Source organism: Capricornis sumatraensis, chromosome 17, assembly GCF_032405125.1.
Source record: "Capricornis sumatraensis isolate serow.1 chromosome 17, serow.2, whole genome shotgun sequence".
NCBI classification, from domain to species: Eukaryota; Metazoa; Chordata; class Mammalia; order Artiodactyla; family Bovidae; genus Capricornis; species Capricornis sumatraensis.
In genome coordinates, this window is record NC_091085.1 from 38,655,473 (window position 1) to 38,674,584 (window position 19,112).

Here is a 19,112-nt window from a genome sequence, read left to right on the forward strand (position 1 = left end):
AATACCTTGTCTCACTCTGACCACCAATTTGAAGCTATGGCACTATAAACTCTGCACAATTACAATCATTTCCTCACCTAACATGAACTCAAAAAACTCTCAGACAAGAAACTAAAACCCTAATACCTATAAATACTCTGCCCCAATTTCCCATTTTGCACCACTATGAATATCTGTCAAAGTAATATTTAGCAAACTTAATAAAGTGGGTTTTGCCTAGTGTGATAAGTTGCTTCAATCATGTCTGACCCTTTGTGACCCTATGGACTGTAGCATGCCAGGCTCCTCTGCCCAAGGGATTCTCCAGGCAAAAATACTGGAGTGGGAGGCCATTCCCTTCTCAGGGGAACTTAGTTTTGCCTTAACAATACCATTTGGGATTTTAGTTTTCTTTTTGGTGTTAGGGAAGAGTTAATAGTTAGAAATATTATCGGAAAATATATTTGAATACTAATGGTAACTGAAGCAGATAAGAAAACAAGAGTGGTGTTACTGCAAAGGTGCTTGAGAATTTATTTTAAAAAGTGTGTTCTAATTTGGGAGGAGGGTGCCAAGATACAAGTGGGCTCTGACAAGTGAACTCATTTGGGATATTTTACTAAGTTTTGATGCACAGAAGTACCTAGGAAAAATAAAAGCTAAAAAACTCTATATTGGCAATAGAGGCTATTGATGAACCCCAGTGGCTATAGATCTGTTTTACTTCAGTTCAGTTGCTCAGTCATGTCCGACACTTTGCAACACCATGAATTGCAGCATGCCAGGCTTCCCTGTCCATCACCAACTCCCAGAGTTCACTCAAACTCACGTCCATCAAGTCAGTGATGCCATCCAGCCATCTCATCCTCTGTTGTCCCCTTCTCTTCCTGCTCCCAATCCCCTCCCAGCATCAGAGTCTTTTCCAATGAGTCAACTCTTCACATGAGGTGACCAAAGTACTGGAGTTTCAGCTTCAGCATCATTTCTTCCAAAGAACACCCAGGACTGATCTCCTTTAAAATGGACCGGTTGTATCTCCTTGCAGCCCAAGGGACTCACAAGAGTCTTCTCCAATACCACAGTTCAAAAGCATCAATTGTTCAGTACTCAGCTTTCTTCACAGTCCAACTCTCACATCCATACATGACCACTGGAAAAACCATAGCCTTGACTAGATGGACCTTTGTTGGCAAAGTAATGTCTCTGCTTTTGATTATGCCATCTAATTTGGTCATATCTTTCCTTCCAAGGAGTAAGTGTCTTTTAATTTCCTGACTGCAATCACCATCTGCAGTGATTTTGGAGCCCAAAAAAAGAAAGTCTGATGCTGTTTCCACTGTTTCCCCATCTCTTTCCCATGAAGTGATGGGACCAGATGCCATGATCTTAGTTTTCTGAATGTTGAGCTTCAAGCCAACTTTTTCATTCTCCTCTTTCACTTTCATCAAGAGGCTTTTTAGCTCCTCTTCACTTTCTACCATAAGAGTGGTGTCATCTGCACATCTGAGGTTACTGATATTTCTCCTGGCAATCTTGATTCCAGCTTGTGCTTCTTCCAGCCCAGCGTTTCTCATGATGTACTCTGCATAGAAATTAAATAAGCAGGGTGACAATATACAGCCTTGATGTACTCCTTTTCCTATTTGGAACCAGTCTGTTGTTCCATGTCCAGTTCTAACTGTTGCTTCCTAACCTGCATATAGGTTTCTCAAGAACCTATTTTACTTAATATCTCATAAATTCTTAGATAGGAAACAGATGTGAGGTAGGTAGTATGTAAATTATGAAAGTGAAAGTCATTTAATTGTGTCAGACTCTTTATAACCCCGTGAACTATAGCCTGCCAGATTCTTCTATCCATAGAATTCTCCAGGCCAGAATACCAGTGTGGGTAGCTATTCCTTTCTCCAGGGGATCTTCCTAACACAGGGATTGAACCCAGGTCTCTAGCATTGCAGGCAGATTCTTGACTAGCCAAGCAACCAGGGAAACCCAAGAATACTGGAGTAGATAGCCTATCTCTTCTCCAGAGGATTTTCCCGACTCAGGAATTGAACCAGAGTCTCCTGCATTATGCTTTCCTGGTGGCTCAAATGTTAAAGCATCTGCCTGCAATGCAGAAGACCCACATTCGATCCCTGGGTCAGGAAGATCCCTTAGAGAAGAAAATGGCAACCCACTCCACTATTCTCTCCTGGAGAATCCCATGGACTGAGGAGCCTGGTAGGCTACAGTCTATGGTGTTTCAAAGAGTTGGACATGACTGAACAACTTCACTTTATCCTTTATCCTCCTGCATTACAGGTGTATTCTTTGCCAGCTGAGCTATCAAGGAAGCCCATGCATATCGTACATAAATACATATTTGGCATTCAAATCAAGCAAATCTTTAAATATTCCCATTAGCTTTTTTAAACAGTATAGAACATAGGAAATTAAGCCAGATTTGAGTTTGTTCCCTGGTAAAAAGATTTATGTTCTATGAAATGGTCTATAGATGTCACTTTGGCAAAAATTAACTTCCTTGAGAACACAGTTATGTCAGAGGCAAACAGATGTAAATTTTGTAGGTTTATAGACAGATATGTAACAAGGAGTGTAGAAAATTTCTAACAAGAAGCAAACAGCTGATAGAAGAAAAGTTTATCATTTAAAAACAGCAATAGCAAATGAAGCAACTGACAAACAACTAATCTCAAAAATATACAAGCAACTTATGCAACTCAATTCCAGAAAAATAAACGACCCAATCAAAAAATGGGCCAAAGAACTAAATAGGCATTTCTCCAAAGACATACGGATGGCTAACAAACACATGAAAAGATGCTCAACATCACTCATTATTAGAGAAATGCAAATCAAAACCACAATGAGGTACCACTTCACACCAGTCAGAATGTCTGTGATCCAAAAATCTGCAAGCAATAAATGCTGGAGAGGGTGTGGAGAAAAGGGAACCCTCCTACACTGTTGGTGGGAATGCAGACTAGTACAGCCACTTTGGAGAACAGTGTGGAGATTCTTAAAAAATTGCAAATAGAACTACCTTATGACCCAGCAATCCCACTGCTGGGCATACACACCGAGGAAACCAGAATTGAAAGAGACACATGTACCCCAATGTTCATCGCAGCACTGTTTATAATAGCCAGGACATGGAAACAACCTAGATGTCCATCAGCAGATGGATGGATAAGAAAGCTGTGGTACATATACACAATGGAGTATTACTCAGCCATTAAAAAGAATATATTTGAATCAGTTCTGATGAGATGTATGAAACTGGAGCCGATTATACAGAGTGAAGTAAGCCAGAAAGAAAAACACCAATACAGTATACTAACACATATATATGGAATTTAGAAAGATAGCAATGACGACCCTGTATGCAAGACAGCAAAAAAGACACAGATGTGTATAATGGACTTTTGGACTCAGAGGGAGAGGGTGGGATGATTTTGGAGAATGGCATTGTAACATGTATACTATCATGTAAGAATCGAATCACCAGTCTATGTCTGACGCAGGATACAGCATGCCTGGGGCTGGTGCACGGTGATGACCCAGAGAGATGTTATGGGGAGGGAGTTGGGAGGGGGGTTCATGTTTGGGATCGCATGTACACCCGTGGTGGATTCAGGTCAATGTATGGCAAAACCAATACAGTATTGTAAAGTAAAATAAAGTAAAAATAAAAATTAAAAACACACAGAAAACATGTTAAAAAAAAAAAAGATTGCTGGGAGAAATATCAATAATCTCAGATTAAAAAAAAAAAACCAGCAAGATAGGAAAAAAAAAAAAAAAACCCTCACTGTTCTTTGCAAACACCATCACAGAAGCTGACTGTTATTCTATAATCTCTTCTTGTTAACTCTGTGTGGAAAGAAGTAGGAGGAAAAAAAAAGATGTTAGAACAGGGAGACAAAGTGCAGTAATTTTATTTCACCTGGTAATGTTTTCCTGCAAGTGTTTTCTGTGAAAAAGGTAGAAAATCACAAATACTTTTGTTTCCAAAGGCAGATTTATAGTTAGATGAAAAAAAAAAAAATACTGTAGTGTTTCTACTAAAACAGGAATTATTTCTATTTGGGGTTAAATAAGAAGGAATGAAGGCAAGTATTTACATAAAGATTCAAAACAGAGAAAAAATAAATTACATGTATAAAGATGTTTTCTTTAAATATATTGTGCTTTAAAACTATTAGTGTTGTTTATTACATGCTTACTTTTCAAAAATATGTTTTAATTAAAGAGAAGTTTTAAGACAATGATTTTTCAAGAACAATTTTTCAATTATTAGGATTTCTAGAAAACCTTGAAGAGGCATTAAGTGAAAGGAGAAGAATAGCCAAGTAGACATTCTGGATTATTAAGACAAGCCATTCTACACAACTGTATTCTAAATGTTTACTTTATCAATAGTGAACTATTAAAGAATCATTTCACTAAATCCCACAGGAAGAAATGATGAATAGTAAAAATCAGCCCTCAATATGGGTAGATTTTAAAAATTTATAGGATATCAAATGCAGAACTTATGGTATATCTGGCTTCTTTAAAGCATTTATTAAGGTATTTAATAAAAACAACATTGTAGATGGACTTAAAGGAGAAATACTATGCATCTCAAGATGTTTGATAGCCTGGGGTAATGGAACAAATGTTACAAAATAAAACTGAATTTTGCTTTAAACACTCAAAATCTTAGTAGAAAATGATAGACATATGAGCAGATGTTGATTTAATAACTATACAGGGATTTTAGTTTATAATAAATTTAATATGAATAAGCTGCATGTTATATGGTAGAATTACAGTTCAGAGAAGAGGGAAGATGATATTCTTGTCCTCTTCACTTGTCAGAACACATTCAAATATTGTATTCTCTTCTGTGCATTACACCTTCAGAGGGAGAGGAACACACTAGAAAATATTCCAATGTATGAAGTGAAAGTGAAAGTCACTCAGTCGTGTCCAACTCTTTGCGACCCCATAGACTGTATTCCATGGAATTTTCCAGGCCAGAATATTGGCATGGGCAGCCTTTCCCTTCTCCAGGGGATCTTCCCAACCCAGGAATCGAACAGGGGTCTCCTGCACTGCAGACAGATTCTTTACCAACTGAGCTATGAGGGAAGCCCCCCAGTGTATGAAACCCATATGTAAAAAAGAGTAGTTTGGACAAAATGGTAAAGGGGAAACTAGTTAGAAACTAATGTGGCAGCTTAGGACTTTATATATAAAATACTTAAAATCATAGAATCAAAACAGGATGGTACTGACTCGCAAAGAGACACATAGATGAATGGTACAGAAGAGAGAGCCAAGAAATAAGCTCACACTTTTTGGTCAATTAATCTGTGACAAAGTAGGCAAGGATATACAATTAGGAAGAGATAATCTGTTCATTAAATTTTACTGGGAAAACTGGACAAAAAAACTGAAACTAGACCAGTCATATCATATACAAAAATAAACTCAAAATGGATTAAAGACTTAAGTGTAGATGCTAAACCATAAAAGTCCTAGAAGAAAATGTAGGCAGTATATGTCATTTTAATTTCAGTTCAGTTCAGTCACTCAGTCCTGTCCAACTCTTTCTGAACCCATGAACTGCAGCATGCCAGACCTCCCTGTCCATCACCAGCTCCCGGAGCTTACTCAAACTCATGTCCATTGAGTAGGTGATGCCATCCAGCCATCTCATCCTCTGTCATCCACTTGTCCTCCCACCTTCAATCTTTCCCAGTATCAGGGTCTTTTCAAATGAGTCACCTCTTCGCATCAGGTGGCCAAAGTATTGAAGCTTCAGATTCAGCATCAGTCCTTCCAATGAATATTCAGGACTGATTTCTTTTAGGATGGACTGGTTGGATCTCCTTGCAGTCCAAGGGACTCTCAAGAGTCTTCTCCAACACCACAATTCAAAAGCATCGATTCTTCAGCACTCAGATTTCTTTATACTCCAACTCAAATCCATACATGACTATTGAAAAAACCATAGCTTTGACAAGATGGACTTTTGTTGGCAAATTAACGTGTCTGCTTTTTAATATGCTGTCTAAGTTGGTCATAGCTTTACTTCCAAGGAGCAAGTGTATTTTAATTTCATGGCTGCAGTCACCATCTACAGTGATTTTGGAGGCTAAAAAATTAAAGTCTGCCATGGTTTTCATTATATCCCCATCTATTGGCCATGAAGTGATGGGACCAAATGTCAAGATCTTAGGTTTCTGAATGTTGAGCTTTAAGCCAACTTTTTCACTCTCCTCTTTCACTTGCATCAAGAGGCTCTTTAGTTCTTCACTCTCTGTCATAAGGGTGGGGTCATCTCATATCTGAGATAATTGATATTTCTCCCAGCAATCTTGATTCCAGCATATGCTTCATCCAGCCTGGCATTTCCCATGGTGTAATCTGCATATAAGTTAAATAAGCGGAGTGACAATATACAGCTTTGATGTACTCCTTTCCTGATTTAGAACAACTCTGTTTTTCCATGTCCAGTTCCAACAGTTGTTTCTTGACCTGCATACAGATTTCTCAGGAGGCAGGTCAGGTGGTCTGGTATTCCCATCTCTTGAAGAATTTTCCACAGTTTGTTGTGATCCACACAGTCAAAGGCTTTGTCATAGTCAATAAAGCAGAAGTGGAAATTTTTATTGAACTCTCACGTTTTGTCAGTGATCCAGCTGATGATGGGAATTTGATCTCTGGTTGCTCTGCATTTCTACATTTTCCAGCTTGAACATCTGGAAGTTCACAGTTTACGTACTGTTGAAGCCTGGCTTGGAGAATTTTGAGCATTAGCTTGCTAGCGTGCGAGTTGAGTGTAATTCTGCGGTAGTTTGAGCCTTCTTTGGCATTGCCTTTCTTTAGGATTGGAATGAAAACTGACCTTTTCCAGTTCCGTGGCCACTGCTGAGTTTTCCAAATTTTCTGGTGTATTGAGTGCAGCACTTTCACCGTATCATCTTTAGGAGTTGAAATAGCTCAACTGGAATTCCATCACCTCCACTAGCTTTGTTCGTAGTGATGCTTCCTAAGGCCCACTTGACCTCGCATTCCAGAATGTCTGGTTCTACATGAGTGATCACACCATTGTGATTATCTGGGTCATGAAGATCTTTTTTGTATAGTTCTTCTGTGTATTTTTGCCACCTTTTCTTAATATCTTCTGCTTCTGTTAGTTGCATACCGTTTCTGTCTTTATTGTGCCCCTCTTTGTATGAAATGTTCCCTTGGTATATTTAATTTTCTTGACGAGATCTCTAATCTTTCCATTCTATTGTTTTCCATTTCTTTTCATTGATCTCCTTGCTATTCTTATCTGTTGTTTTCTTATCTCTCCTTGCTATTCTTTGGACCTCTGCATTCAAATGGGTATATCTTTCCTTTTCTCCTTTGCCTTTAGCTTCTCTTCTTTTCTCAGCTCTTTGTAAGGCCTCCTCAGACAACCATTTTGCCTTTTTGCATTTCTTTTTCTTGGAGGTGTTCTTGATCACTGCCTCCTGTACAATGTCATGAACCTCCATCCATAGTTCTTCAGGCACTCTATCAAATCTAATCCCTTGTATCTATTTGTCACTTCTACTGTATAATTGTAAGGGATTTGATTTAGGCCATACCTGAATGGTGTAGTGGTTTTCCCTACTTTCTTCAATTTAATTCTGAATTTGGCAATAAGGAGTTCATGATCTGAGCCACTGTCAGCTCCTGGTCTTGTTTTTGTTGACTGTAGAGAGCTTCTCCTTGCATCTTCTGCTGCAAAAAATATAATCAATATGATTTTGGCATTGACCATCTGGTGATTTCCATGTATAGAGTCCTCACTTGTGTTCTTGGCAGAGGGTGTTTGCTATGACCAGTGCATTCTCTTGTCAAAACTCTGTTAGCCTTTGACCTGCTTCATTTTGTACTCCAAGGCCAAATTTGTCTGTTGCTCAAGGTATCTCTTGACTTCCTACTTTTTCATTCCAGTCCCCTATAATGTAAAGGATATCTTTTTGGGGTGTTAGTTCTAGAAGGTCTTGTAGGTCTTCATAGAACCATTCAACTTCAGCTTCTTAAGCACTACTGGTGGGGCATAGTCTTGGATTACTGAAGTATTGAATGGTTTGCCTTTGAAATGAACAGTGATCTGTTGCTTTTGAGAATGCATCCAAGTACTGTGTATTGGATTCTTCTTTTGACTGTGATGGCCACTCCATTTCTTCTAAGGGGTTCTTGCCCACAGTAGTATGTATAATGGTCATCTGAGTTAAATTTGCCCATTCCAATTCACTGATTCCTAAAATGTCAGTGTTCACTCTTGCCATCTCCTGTTTGGCCACTTGCAATTTGCTTTGATTCTTAGCCTTAACATTCCTGGTTCCTATGCCATCACCAGTCACATCCACAACTGGGTGTTGTTTTTGCTTTAGATCCATCTCTTCATTCTTTCTGGAGTTATTTCTCCACTGATCTTGAGTAGCATGTTGGGCACCTATTGACATGGGGATTTCATCTTTCAGTGTCCTATCTATTTGCCTTTTCATACTGTTCATGGAAACTAAGATGAGAGAACTAAGATCATGGCATCTGGTCCCATCACTTCATGGGAAATAGATGGGGAAACAGTGACAGACTTTATTTTGGGGGCTCCAAAATCACTGCAGATGGTGACCACAGCCATGGAATTAAAAGATGCTTGCTCCTTGGAAGAAAATTTATCACCAACCTAGACAGCATATTAAAAAGCAGAGACATTACTTTGCCAACAAAGGTCTGACTAGTCAAAGCTGCGGTTTTTCCAGTAGTCATGTATGGATGTGAGAATTAGACTATAAAGAAAGCTGAATACCAAAGAATTGATGCTTTTGAACTTTGGTATTGGAGAAGACTCTCAAGAGTCCCTTGGACTGCAAGGAGATCCAACCAGTCCACCCTAAAGAAAATTAGTTCTGAATATTCATTGGAAGGACTGATGCTGAAGCTGAAACTCCAATACTTTGGACGTGATGCAAACATCTGACTCATTGGAAAAGACCCTGATGCTGGGAAAGATTGAAGGTGGGAGGAGTAGGGAATGACAGAGGATGAGATGGTTGGATGGCATCACTGACTCAATGTACATGAGTTTGAGTAAACTCTTGGAGGTGGTGATGGACAGGGAGGCCTGGCATGTTGCAGTCCATGGGGTTGCAGAGTCAGACCTGACTGAGCAACTGAACTGACTGACTGTTCATGGGTTTCTCAAGGCATGAATACTGAAGTGGTTTGCCATTCCCTTCTCCAGTGGACGTTTTGTCAGAACTCTCCACCATGACCCATCCATCTTGGGTGGCCCTCCACAGCATGGTTCATGGTTTCTTTGAGTTAGACAAGGCTGTGGCCCACATCGTCAGTTTGGTTAATTTTCTGTGATTGTGATTTTCATTCTATTGGCCCTCTGCTGGATAAGTTTAAGAAGCTTATGGAAGCTTCCTGATGGGAGAGACGTACTGAGGGGGAAACTGGGTCTTGTTCTGATGAGTGTGGCCATGCTCAGTAAATCTTTAATCCATCTTTCTGTAGATGGATGGGGCTGTGTTCCTTCCCTGTCATTTGACCTGAGGCCAACTATGGCAGAGGTAATGAGGATAATGGTGACCTCCTCCAAAAGGTGTAGAAGAATTGTGTACTGCTACACTGAGTGTCTGGGACTCTGCAGCAGGCCACTGCCAACCCACACCTCTGCTAGAGATTCCTGGACACTCATGGTCAAGTCTAGGACAGTCTCTTCTGGGGTCACAGCTCCTTTCTCCTGGGTCTTGGTGCACAGAAGGTTTTGTTTGTGCCCTCCAAGAGACTATTTCCCCATCCTGTGTAAGTCCCCCTACACTTACACTTACTTACACTGGTGGCTCTATGGTGGGGTTAATGGTGACCTCCTCTAGGAAGACCTGCCATACCAAGGTCTGCTGCACCCAGAGCCCTGCCCCTGTGGCAGGCCACTGCTGACCTGTACCTCCACCGGAGACACTCAAACACAGTTCTGGCTCAGTCTCTGTGGAGTCTCTGGGTCCTGGTGCATGCAAGGTTTGTTTGAGCCCTTCAAGTGTTTCTGGCAGGTATGGGGTTTGAGTCTAATCACGATTTTGCCCTTCCTACCATCTTGCTGGGTCTTCTCCTTTGTCCTTAGATGTGGAGTATCTTTTTATGGTGAGATCCAACATTCTCCTGTAGACAGTTGTTCAGCAGTGAGTTGTAATTTTGGAGTTCTCACAGGAGAAGATGAGCACATGTCCTTCTACTCCACAATCTTCCTCCACCACACTCATAAAGCATTTTATTTTTCATTTAGTAAAATTAAAGAGAATAATGGCATAAAAAGTTGTTTTGTTATATACAGAGAAGAAAAGCTACTGATGGCAGAGTGTCTGAATAAATTTAAAATAATATTTATAATTTAAATAATAAGTTTAAAATGATAGCATATCATTAGCTGAATGAAAGCTAGAATTCACAAAAGAGTATCATATATCATTTTAATATAGTTATATCTTGATTAGGTATTAATTGTAAGTGGGAGATAATCATTCAATATTACTAGTATATTTTACATCGGAGGGTTCCATTTTGTGAAGTAAGTCACTTGTAAGTTGCAAATCTGCAACTTGAGCTGATTAATATTAAGCCTTGAGAATGTTAGTAAATAAGTTGCTTTAGAGAAAATTATTATACAATAGAAAAGAAAATGTGTTTTAAAAGAAGTAAATATTATAGGAACGGAGTACTCAACAGATGCTCATGAAGAGGACCCTCTTAAGTAATAACTAAAAAACTATATACATACTTTATTAATTTTTTCAGGATTTGAGAGTATAGTTCTGACATATATCTTCTATAAACCATCAATATCTTATAAGGTTCAATTTTTAAACTATTATCCCACTCCAGAAAGAATGCAAAGAGATGGCACAGTTTCTTCTCTGATGTCTTTTAGATTTAGAACTTGAAAAAAAATCAAAGATTACCACTCTTTAGAACAAGAGTGAAATTCTATGTGTTTTCATTTATAAGATTGTGTGTTAGTTGCTCAGTCGTGTCTGACTCTTTGCGACCCCATGTACTGAGCCCACCAGGCTCCTTTGTCCATGGGATTCTCTAGGCAAGAATACTAGGGTGCGTTGCCATTTCCTTCACCAAATTTATAAGATTATATGTTATTAGATAATAATTGGCAATGCATCAACATTGGTAATAGTAATAAAAATTATTGTGGAATTAAGTTTTTCTTTGTATTACATTGGAAAATTCACTATTTTGTATTTTTCATCATTTTATAGTCTTCTTGATCTATATCATTAATAGTATTTTGAATATCTCAAGATGTTAAAGGATAAAAATGCCTATTACAAAAGACGTATTTTCTGCTGACAGCCATATTCATAGAGAAGCTATTAAGCCCAGATACACTGTTTCTCAAGGACCATGAAATTCAAATGACTCAGTTTGCCATCCCCTTACTGGATGTGACTGAAGACACTTCTAATTAATGAAAACTGGTGATTTTAACTTAGTGTATATGTATGATGGACATATTTCATATTATCTAGAGAACTGGTTTTCAGTGATGAGTTAGCATAACCACCATGAGATTCCCTTCCCATTTCTGGTACTTAAAAATCTTTGATTTTCTTTAAATAACTTCATTGTCAGTCTTTCCTTGACTGCCAGGTAAACAGACCCAAGAAGGATGGATTTAGTTGTTTGGTTTTTTTTATGTTCTGGTGGTCTTCATTTTTAAAATAATGTATTACAATAATTTTTCATATTGAAATAGAGAATAATATATAAAATACTGTTAGAATTTCATGTTTTAAATCATAATGATTTGTCTAGCCCATTTAGCTCTTTTGCACTAAACTATACATCATATTTCACATGTGCCAATGTAATCATCTGTTTTGGATTAAGGAGAAAATGATTGAAGTTCACCTGGATTTGGAATAGTTCCAAATGTTTGAATCACTGGGCAATCTTACACATCATTTTTTTTAAGTTTTAAAGAGGCCAACCAAAAATATTAAGCTCTTTGGATAACAAACCTTTAGTTGGAGATGCACATCTTATTTCACTATCCCCAGAAATTACAGCTCAGAGTAAACTGGAAGCAGCACTTTAGCACTGGGATAAGGAGGTATAATGTGAAACATACAGACAACGAGTAACTATTTTGTTAAATATATATCTGAGCAAACTTGACTATGATTGTTTTTATAGAGGGAGAACACTGAGAATGGATAAGGGTTATTTTTCTGTAATGGAGGAATGACGAATACACATGATAAACCAATGGAAGTTATACTCAACAAGCATATTTGTATATAAACAACATTTGGTAAATAAATTCTTCTTAAACTTTCTCAAGCTTCTCTGGTGGCTCAGTTGGTAAAGAATCTGCCTGCAATGTGGGAGACCTGAGTTCAATCCCTGAGTCAGGAAGATTCCCTAGAGAAGGGCATGACAACCCACTCCAATATTCTTGCCTGGGAATTACCATGGACAGATGACCTGGTGGGCTATACTCCCTGGAGTCACATAGAGTTGGACACACCTGAGTGACTAACATTTCTACTTTCAACCTGAATTAACTCTATGTAATAGGAAAGTGAGTAACACTTAGCCAAAAGAAAGATGATGTTAGGTAAAATATGTATACAGCACTAGACCCAGAAACTAGCATATTTAAAGTCTTCAATTAATACTCATGTTTCCTTGGGTGTGATTTTTTCCCCTCTCTCAAAGTAACTGAAAGTGGTAAGATTTTGGTCAGAAGTAGTGCCTTCTCTTTACATTAATGTTTCTGTGTTGGGCCCTCTGTCTATAAATATCATAGATTCTATTGTAACATAAGTATGAAAGAGAAGATACAGTTGGTCTGAAAATAGAGAGAACGTCCTGGAAAGAAGAGAAGAGAAAAAAGCCCTAAGTATAATAGTTTTCATGTGAGATGGAAGCATGCCCCATGTGTTGGCCAGATTCTGTGCCCCTGGATAGGTTCTGTTTATTGGGACTCATCTCAGGAACCTCAGCCAAAGCAGCTGACTATGAGAGCACAGGAAAGGTGGTGCAGGCTCAGGGGGGCATGTTTTTTTTTTTTTGTTTTTTTTTGGTGGGGGTGATGTCTGTTCTTTGAATTCCAGGTCAATGAGAATGTCTGGAAAATGGGTTCCATCTGGTTACATGACTCCATGAAGAAGCTGTCATTGTGTACAAACTAGTGAATCAGACCTAAACAAAACCCAGAGTTCAGGGAAGTAAACTTTAGAGAGAAATTCAGCGCCAGAGTAAATGCCAACAAGTTGGGTAAGCTTCCATCAGGAAGTAAAGGACACCAAAAGGGGGGACCTTTCAGAAATGAATTCCAGATGGAGTATTGCGATGTGACAGATGTGTGAGGCCCTGTGCCACAGGTGGTTTACTTCTCTAGTTATCATTAGGCAGCTGGACATTCTGGGTGAAACCACTTGTTGCATGAACTTCTTGAAGGTTCAGTTGAGGACCTGGCCAAGCCTTAGGAGCCCATTCAATTCCAGGCACAGTCTCCTTGAAGGTTTTTCAAATTAGTTAATTTTATTCTTCTGTCAAAACAGTTACTAAATTACTGTTTCATCATGTATCTATCTGGTGAGCAATATTTTTTTCAAAAACAAAAAAAAATTTTTAGGAGATGACTGGGTTGTAATTACAGTCACTTTAAAATTAAAGCTCACATTGTGTTGTTGGCATTTACTTATACATAGTTTGCATTTTCTAAACACTAAACATTTAAAAACAAGTCCAACTGAAACAACAACAAAAAAAACAAGTCCTTAGACTTTGTGTTCCCTATAAAAATATGCTACTCACCTTTCATAATCAAAGAAAACAAGATACATTATTCATCTGTTCCACTTGAATGAGCACATGAGAGAAAGACTTCCAGACTAGGGATTAACAAGGACCAGATTTGAGACAATGATTCAACACTAATTATGTGATTAATTGTGATAAAGTTAGCTAATTCCCCATGGACTCTGATTCTTTATCTGAAAATTATTATATCTAATCGACTTTCTACCTAAGATTTTATGGTATAACATTGATTTTCACTTGTAGAATACTTTGTTCAAACTGAACTATGGTTGAATATGACAGTCTACATCCTATATGTAGCCTGGATGATGATTCATTTCCATGGGGGAGATATAAAAATAAATAGATTATCTCATTTCCAAAATAGTAATAGTTTACCAATGGGTTAAACTGGTTATTGTATAATCCTTTAAAGATTAGCATTGTTTTATTCATCATTAATTCTGATGGAAGTATACACCCTTACTTTTCAGATCCGTATTAGGACCAGAAAGGAATAGTGAGTAAACAGTCACAATGTGACATTTGACAAAGTTCCATTTTAATCTGTAGTGATGTGTACACACATCTGCATGTGCAATGTGTGCAAATACTGATGTAAACTCATCTTAATGCATGGTCTGCAGCAGGATGAACTATCAAGGTTCATCCAAATCTGGAAACCAGACTTATCAGGTCAGTGTGACAGATGGGGCTAATAGCAGTACAACAAATTCCAATTAGCATTTTTGTATAGACCAAGGGACAGTGGTCTTACTCAGAGAAATCTAAACCAGGGTCCAAAGCTTCAAATCAAGTCAAATGGGAAAAGAAAAACTGTCAAGTTGAAATGAACACAAAGTCAAGGTTAATTTGAATTTGAGGCAGGAAACAAGGTCAAAAGAAGCAAGATAGAGAATGACGACTGATAGGAGAAGGAATTAGTATTTCCAGGTAAACTACAGAGGGTCACATTCTAAAATAATTAGTTTCTACTTGCATAAAAACTTTGTAATGGTAGGTATGGTCTACTTCCCAGACTAAAATGGGGTTCTTGGTGTTTATAAGCAATGATTACAGCTTAAATTGAAAAGATTTATTCAAATATTTTTGAAACCCTTGAACATCTTAAAAATGTGTGTGCATACATCTGTGCATTCATATGAACATCTTTAACTTATTGTATGTGTGTGTTAGTTGCTCAGTAGTGTCCGACTCTGTGACCCCATGAAATATAGCCTGCCAGGCTTCTCTATCCATGGAATTCTCCAGGCAAGAATATTGGGAGTGGATTGCCATTCACTTCTCCAGAGGATCTTCCTGACCCAGGGATTGAACCCTGGTCTCCTACATCACAGACAGTTTCTTTACTATTTCAGCTATTGTGAAGTCCTTATATTACATGTTATACCCATTGTATAACATATATTGTGTGTGTGTATATATAATGGAAATTGTAAAAATTGCTGAGATTCATTGGGTTTTTATTTGGTTACACACTAAGGGCTATCTTGTTATATGATAATACATGTTGAGATCCCCACATTGATGACACAAACTAGGAAATGTTGCTGTTTTTATTCAAAAGAAGAAATAGAAATTTGGGAAAGGTAAGTTATCTTCCCACATTGACAAAATTCAAAAAGCTGAGGTCAGGATTCAGATTCAAGTATGAATGTTTCCAGAGTCCTTTTGTTTGTTTTGACTCTTTCCCCACAGGATTTTTCATGCTGTTCATGGGGCTCTCAAGTCAAGAATGCTGAAGTGGTTTTCCATTCCCTTCTCCAGTGGACCACATTTTGTCAGAACTCTCCACCATGTCCCGTCCATCTTAGCTGGCCCTACATGGCATGGCTTCACAGTTTCATTGAGTTAGACAAGGCTGTGATCCACATGGATCAGTTTGGATCTCTAAATTCTTAAAGAGATGGGAATACCAGACAATTTTACCTGCCTCCTGAGAAACCTGTATGCAGGTCAAGATGCAACAGTTAGAACTGGACACAGAACAATCGACTGGTCCCAAATTGGAAAAGAGTACCTCAAGGCTGTATGTTGTCACCCTGCTTAATTAACTTATATGCAGAGTACATCAAGTGAAATGCCAGGCTGGATGAAGCACAATCCGGAATCAAGATTGCTGGGAGAAATATCAATAGCCTCAGATATGCAGATGATATCACTCTTAGAGCAGAAAGTGAAGAGGAACTAAAAAGCCTCTTGATGAGGGTGAAATAGGAGAGTGAAAAAGCTAGCTTAAAACTCAGCATACAAAAGATAAGATCATGGCATCCAATCCCATCACTTCATGGCAAATAGATGGGGAAACAATGGAAACAATAACAGACTTTATTTTCTTGGGCTCCAAAATCACTGCAGATGGTGACTGCAGCCATGAAATTGAAACACACTTGCTTCTTGGAAGAAAAGCTACGACAAACCAAGACAGCATATTAAAAAGCAGAGACATTACTTTGCCAAGAAGGCTTTGCTGAGACTATGCTGGCTGGGAACTGATGATGTTGAAGGACTGAACAATAGTGAGCCTTACTGGTGAGGAGGGGAATGGCTCTCTCCTTGAGGAGCTGGGCCCCATCTGCCATTTAGATATGCTTGGAGACAGAAAGTCCATTTGTCAGGGGGTCCTTTTAGGGCCTGCTATTTGTGAAAGAGGCCTTTAGGGCCTGTAAATCCTAAAGGAAATCAGTCCTGAATATTCATTGGAAGGACTGATGCTAAAGCTGAAACTACAATGCAAAACACCTGATGCGAAGAACCAACTCATTGGAAAAGACCCTGATGCTGGGAAAGAATGAAGGCGGGAGGAAAAGGGGATGACAAAGGATGAGATAGTTGGATGGCATCACTGATGCAATGGACATGAGTTTTGAGTAGGCTCTGGGAGTTGGTGATGGATAGGGAAGCCTGGTGTGCTGAAGTCCATGGGGTCTCAAAGAGTCAGACATGACAGTGAATGAACAGACAGACTTTGCCAAAAAAGGTCCATTATAGTCTAAACTACAGTTTTTCCAATAGTCAGGTGGGGATGTGAGAGTTGGACCATAAAGAAGGCTGAGTGCCAAAGAATTGATGCTTTTGAACTGTGGTGTTGGAGAAGACTCCTGAGAGTCCCTTGGAATGCAAGGAGATCAAACCAGTGAATCCTGAAGGAAATCAATCCTGAATATTCATTGGAAGGACTGATGTTGAAGCTCCAATCCTTTGGCCACCTGATGTGAAATGCTGACTCATTAGAAAAGACTCTGATGCTGGGAAAGATTGAAGGCAGGAGGAGAAGGGGATGACAGAGGATCAGATGGTTGGATGGCATCATTGACTCAATGGACATGAGTTTGAGTAAGCTCAGGGAGATGGTGAAGGACAGGGAAGCCTGGCATGCTGCAGTCCATGGTGTCAAAAAGAGTCAGGCACAACTGAGCAACTGAACAACAACCACTATAGGATTTTATTTTTTAATTGAAGTTGATATGCAGTATTATATAATTTACAGGTGTCCAATACTGTGATTCACAATTTTCAATGTTATACTAAATTCATAGTTATTATATAATATTGGTGATATTGCTTGTATTATACAATATATTCTTGTAGTTTATTTTATACCTAATAATCTATACCTCTTCACCCCTTGCCTCCATATATCCCCTCCACCTTAATCTCACTGTTCTCTGTCTATGAATCTACTTTTTTGTTACATTCATTATTTAGTTTTTAGATTCCACGTATAAGTGATATCATACAATATCTGTTAGGCTGATTTCAATTTGCTTAATGTGCTCCAAGTCTGTCTGTGTTGCAACAAATGGCAAAATTGCATTCTTTTTTTAAAATGTCTGAGTAGTATTCCATTGTGTATATCACAGGTTCTTTGTCCCTTCATCAGTGATGGACACTTGGGCTTCCTAGGTAGCTCAGTGTTAAAAACATGCCTCCCAGTGCAGGAGACATGCATTCAGTCCCTGGGTTGGGAAGATCACCTGGAGAAGGAAATGGTAACCTACTCCAGTATGCTTGCCTGGGAAATTCCATGGTTAGAGGAGCCTGGTGTGTATAGTCCATGGAGTCACAAAGAGTAGGACACAACTAAGAATCTGAGCACAGCACAGACAGTCATGGACACTTAGGATGTTTCCATATCTTGGCTATTGTAACTAATGCTGCTGTGAACATTGGGATGCCTGTATCATTTCAAATTAGTGTTTCAGTTTTTTCAAATATATAACTTGGTGTAGAATTGATGGGTCATATGGCAGTTCCAGTTGCAGTAGTTTGAGAAGTCTCCAAACTCTCTTTCATAGTAGCTGCACCAATTTAAATTCAGTCTAAAAGTGTTGCCTTTTCTCTATATCCTTGCCAACATCTGACAATTGTGTTGTTTTTGACAGCTATCCTGGCAGGGGTGAGGTAATATTTCATTGTGGTTTTCGTTTGCATTTCTCTGATGATTAATGATGTTAAGCACCTTTTCATGTGCCAGTCATCTGCATTTGCTCTTTAGAAAAATGTCTGTTTAGTTCCTTTGCACACTTTTGATTGGGTTGTTATTTTTTATTTTTATTTTTTGGTGGTGAGTTGTCTGAGCTGTTTATGTGTGTTGGATGTTAACCCCTTATCAGTCATAAGATCTTCAAATATTTTCTCCCATTCTGTAGGTTGTCTTATTTGTCCATGGTTTTATTTGCTGTGCAAAGCTTTTAAATTTAATTAGGTCCCATTTATTTTTTGCTTTTACTTTCCTTTGTTTTAGGAGACAGATCAAAAAGAAAATTGCTGTGATTTATGTCAAAGAGTGTTCTATGTTTTCCTCTAGGAGTTATATGGCTTCCAGTATTACATTCCATAGACAGGGAAGCCTGGCAGGTTACAGTCCCTAGGGTCACAGTTGGACATGACTGAGTGACTTTCACTGTCATTACATTTGTGCCTTTAATCTAATTTGAATTATTTTCATATACAGTGTTACAGAGTGTTCTATTTTCACTATTTTACATGGAGCTGTACAATTTTCCCAGCAATTCTATCTTTTCTCCATTGTATATTCTTGCCTTCTTTGTTGATTAACTGAACATAATTGTATGAGTTTATTTCTACTCATCTATACTATACTGTTTTGATTACTGTAGCTTTGTAGCGTAGTCTGAAGCAAGGAGTGTGATTCCTCCAGCTCTATTCTTCCTACTAAGATTGTCCTGGCTATTTGAGGCATTTTATGTTTCCATACAAAGTTTCAAAATGATTTCTTCTAGTTC